At 34.9% G+C, this 5,245-nt stretch overlaps 1 long non-coding RNA gene across 1 annotated transcript; it reads right to left on the reverse strand.

Annotated features, from left to right (window-relative positions):
* Positions 1-288: 288 nt before the first annotated feature.
* On the reverse strand, positions 289-4,949 carry LOC121069756. The gene is made up of 3 exons (XR_005819602.1): positions 4,872-4,949; positions 2,937-3,002; positions 289-1,831 (listed from the first exon to the last, which is right to left on the reverse strand). It is a non-coding gene; the product is annotated as an uncharacterized LOC121069756 (long non-coding RNA).
* Between the last annotated feature and the right edge of the window lie 296 nt (positions 4,950-5,245).

Raw genomic sequence — 5,245 nt, forward strand, 5'->3', positions numbered from 1 at the left:
GATTCAGTATGCTATTCTTTTTTTTCACCTGAAGGACTAAAGTACTCAAATAATGCAATAAATGCAATTAAACTATTATGACAAGGCTGCAAAATGACAATGATGCTTTCAAGTACATTTCCTGCCTTATAAGCAATATTGACAAAAGTTAATATTATTTTCATATGCAATTTCTTTTCTATTTTTAGTTACTATCTCAGGACAGAGAATGCCTCACAGGACCATGTGTGAAGAGAGCTTTCCTTACATATGCAGCTCTTCAATTATCCCCTATTGCTTGAAGAGAATTCTCAGTTGCTTGATGAAACTATTCATCTAGACCTGCTCATCACTTACCTGAACATAGTTCTTTTGTGTTTTTCAAAACATTTACCTAGGAAAGCTGAAGAAATTAGGAGTAAGCATTTTTTTTTTTCTTCTGGAAGCTGTGCAGAAATTTTGCCCAAGCTATATTTGTTTGTTCATGTGAAGACATTGAAGGTTGGACAGGAAGACTTCTCCAGTGATACCTAATATGACACGTATTGATTGTGTCTGCCAGCAGAAAATCCATGCACCCTAGGAAGTTCTCCATTCTGTAAAAGTCTTTTGTACTAGGGAAGGCTCTGCTGTAGCAGAATGAGATATTTTATGAATGAATGCATAAGTTACCTAGGTAATAACGGCCAAAACTTGATGCAAAAAAAGCTTCCAGAAATCAGAAAGTCACGTCAGTGTCATCAGAATTGTGGGACAGCATGGAAAAGTTGTGGAATTGCTTTAAGAACTGATTTTGGAAATGTTACTTGGGCTTATTTGCTGTGGTTTTTAGAATTTTCAGGCTTCTGCTCTTTAGCTTTTCTCTGCAACAATAATGCAAAAAGAAAAAAAAAATCTTAAAATTATATTTTTTAAATACAAACCCACACAAATTTCATAGGACTATTGGAGCCCATGCAGAAGAGCAGTGGCATTTGTACCATTGTCACTACACCCAACATGTAGGTCTCTACCTACCTGAAGAGTAGCCTTAAGGCATATACTGATGTCTGGTTTATCTCAGCTGATAAACTCGTCTGACTTCAAAAATCTGGTATCTGGCTGTACGAAACTGAGAAAGCATGTCTTAACTTCTTTCATTGAGATGCCATTTCACTTCACATTTGTCAGAGATGAACAAAGAACATGGACAATTAATTAGCTCAGGTGACTCGGATGGCTTGAATGTTTGTCTGAGCCCTGAAGCTGTTCAGTAAATATCCTTATAATGAAGCACAGAACTGGTATACCCAAACCAGATCAGGTGCTGTGTAGATGAGATACATCAGTATAGATCCACAGCTCTCTACAAGCTAATTTAGAGTATTCAAAGCTTAAAGAAAGAAGTAGCTACAGATAGAGCTGCAAATGAATTGCTCTGCTTTTCAGCTAACCAGAATCATAAGAGCCCCCCTCCCCTCCTTTTTTTTATATTTTTTAATAAAACAGATTAACTGCCTCTATCAGTCTATCAGTCTATCATAGAAGAGTGAGGAACTAAGTTAATTGCACAAAGAATTAATCATCACTCAGTCAGCATCTATGCTTGGTCTGCAAGAAATGAAGAAAGGAGCTCAAGGCAAACTAACTAAAATAAATGAGAAAGAAAGGATGAAATAGAGGAGAAAAATAAGTATTTAGTCTGATGGAAGACTGTAGGAACATGTTGTTAAACATGTTGCTTTGTTTGCAAACTTACTGGACTGGATCCAAACCTCATATCCATACAAATAATAATAATAATAAAAAAAAATGTCTTCCTCAGAACTTCCTCCAACAGTTTTTGGTCTGGTTTGGTGTTGCTTTGATTTTCCTGCAAAAGAGCAGAATGTGTTATTTTTTCTCATGTTTGTTTAAAATATCTTGATGTTATTACTAAGTTTGTTTGCAGTCTTGTCAGAAGCTGGAGATAGTAGCTTGCAAAGCTTGAAAAGACAAATTATATGTGTTACTTGTATAGAAAACTTTAGCATATTATTACAAATCAATGATGTTACTGTTTTTCTTTTAACATTCTGGGTGTAGCATTTATTGTTTTGACATTTCTTGACTCTTAGTTTAGAGTCCTGGAATTCATTTATGCAAGTATTTAGTGGCATAGCTATTGGCATTGGAAGCTTGACTCACTGGCATAAAGGCTTCCTTTTGGATTATTCGTAATTAATAAATGAACATCATGTTACACAGTGTAAGATAGATGTGTTTTTCCACATTTGGGATAATTTTTCAATCGATTCTCTTCCTCAGTAAATCTATGACACATTGCTTTTTTTCATCCTGATCATTCTGAAGCAGTCTTCACTGTATTACACTTTTTTTCTTCCTATTTTACTGGCAAAAAGACAAACAAAAATCCCTCACTTTCTGTGCTGCATAAATATGATATATATGCACTAGCATATGATACATATTTTTTGCAAAGAACATTGCAATAACATAGAGCTAATAGAAGTTCCTTCCATGTTTTCAAAAGTACAGTGAAAGCAGAATGTATTTCTGGGATACAAAAAAGATATTTCTAAGGCAGGAACAAAATAAGAAAACCTATTATTTCAAAACTATCTGTAAAATAAAATAAAATAAAATAGTAATATTAATAAAAAGTATTTGAATTACTACCCCAGTAGGTATTCAAAAGATGTGTAAATGTGGTGCTTAGGAACCTGGTTTAGCAGTAGACTTGGCAGTGCTAGGTTAATGGTTGATGATCTTGAAGGTCTTTTCCAACCTAAATGATTCTGTGATTCTATGATTCTATCAAAATAAAATAAAATAAAATAAATAACGAAAAGGAAAAAAAAAAAATCAAACCTTTTCAATGAAACCAAAGAATTGCACATAGAGACTTTGACTAGAACTTAGAATCAATTATTTGTGAAGAATTGTGATTTTGTGATTTTGAAATATTCAAATCTTACCTCCTTCCAGGTGGTTTCTGCATTCCAGGTCTTTTCAAAGTTGATCATGGCATGATCCCACATATTCTGGAATACAATTTAGCAGTCTAATACAGTTCTTGGTAAACTCATTTTCTAAGAACATGAAGGAGTCAAGTTAAATTCAAGGAATGCAGGCCCACCATTTATTTTAAAGTGACATCTGATTGAAAACAAACAAACAAACAACAACAACAAACAGTAAGAAATGTGTAAATCTTTCATAACTTTTTAGAAATATGTGTTCTGTCTGATTGGCCTTTCCTGGATGCTTGACAGCTTTCCTGAGAATTATTTTCTCAGCAAACACCATTTTGTGCCACTTTCATATCCCAGTCTTTCTCTTTTGCCTCTCTTAAGGTTCTGTGCCTCTCAAAAGAGTTGTCTATCTTATCTTTACATACTAACTTAATGTTTTGTTTTTATTATTTCTAGTTAGTAGGGCAAGCATCAGAGATTATTGCCTTCAACTATTATACAGAACCTAAATATTAGGTCAAATGTGTGTCAACTGTGATACTAAGCAGTGTGGAGACTTGGTGTCTGATCATGGTTTACAGCAGATACAGACGATTCTAAACAACACTTTCTTTGATGGCAGCTGAAAACGTTCCTATTTTCTAACAAAGCCAGTTGAATGAAGTAGGAAAGCTTTCTATTTTCTATAGAAAATGAGGAAGTAATCAACAAAATGGCTTCTGTATAGGTTTCATTAGGGAGGTGATTGTCCCCCCTACTTTGCCCTCATGAGGCCCCACTGGAGTACTGCGTTCAGACTTGGGGCCTCCAGCACAAGGAGAACACGGAAGTATTAGAAAGAGTCCAGAGGAGGGCCACAAAAATGATCGAGGGGCTGGAGCATTTCTCCTATGAAGACAGGCTGAGATGGATTGGGTTGTTCAACCTGGAGAAGAGAAGGCTCCAGGGAGACCTCATAGTGACCTTCCAGTACCTAAAGGGGGCCTACAGGAAAGCTGGGGAGGGACTCTGTCAGGGAGTGTAGTGATAGGACAAGGAGTAATGGCTTTAAACAAAAAGAGTGCAGATTTTGATTAGATATAAGAAATAAATTATTTCCTATGAGGGTGGTGAGGCAATGGACCAGGTTGCCAAGAGAAGTTGTGGATGCCCCATCCCTGGAAGTGTCCTGGAAGTGTCTTTGTTTGAAAAGCGGATCCTTAATATCGTTACAGATATGTCAGTACAAAAGAGTTTTCAGATTAAAATTTCACAAGACCAGCTAAATATTCATTTAGAATATATCAAGGGATATATCTTGGCAAGTTACTCTATTTTCTTTAAGTGAAAAATCCTACATAGCTGGATATCTTGATAAAATAAGACAAAAGACAAATATGCTTTATTATTATTGTTTTAAAAAATTTCTAGTCTAGATCACAGCCTTACTCTTCAGATCATAATGTATTTGACAATGGGGGGGGGGGGGGGGGGGGGGAATGTATTGTTACTAGTAAGGTTAAGGAGAAGTAGTTAGTCACATAAAAATAATAAAAATATATGCCTTCTTCTTTATATACCTTCTGTTTTTTTCTTGCCTCCAGATATTTCAGTTCTAAAAAACAACAACAACCAACCAACCAAAAAAAGACAATCAAACTAGCTCCTTTTGTGGAAGTTAACAAGTATTAATTATAACAAGTATTATAACAAGTATTATTCCAAAGCCAATATTGAGTTCCTTTTTTTTTTTTTTTTTTCTTCTTCTTAATTTACATGAGAACAGCAGGGATATGAGATAAAGATAAAGCACAAGATAAAGTTTTGATGGAGAGCTATTCCCTACTCAGGGAGAGTCTTAAACAGATTCTAGGTAGATATTCCAGATGCTTAGCTTTAACTCAGTGAGTTTGGTCTTAAACTGTTAATTCATTTTTAAGGATTGAAAGTCCATATTACCTGGATTGACGTTTACAGTAATGATAGCCTCTCTTTGTAATATTTGCAGAACTGGAGTAGATGGATGCTCACAAGATTTGGACCAGAATGCTCTGGGAAATCCAGGCACCAAGCTGAAAGAAGAAAACCTTTTCAGAAATGTCTGCTTCTTTACATTTACAACATTTCTTTTTTTTTTGATTGTTTATTTGTTTGTTGGAGATTAGGTCTCAGTTTGTGATAGGAACTTTTTTATTGTTTATTTTGGATTTGGTGTGGAAAATAGATCTTTTTCTCTGGAATGTATACTATGTGTGCCAAAAAATAAAGGGAGTGTATCTGGGTACTACGCATGTATGTAAGATCTGTAGATACATGTATAAATATATATAGGT

This window comes from Cygnus olor, chromosome 4 (genome assembly GCF_009769625.2).
Source record: "Cygnus olor isolate bCygOlo1 chromosome 4, bCygOlo1.pri.v2, whole genome shotgun sequence".
NCBI lineage: Eukaryota > Metazoa > Chordata > Aves > Anseriformes > Anatidae > Cygnus > Cygnus olor.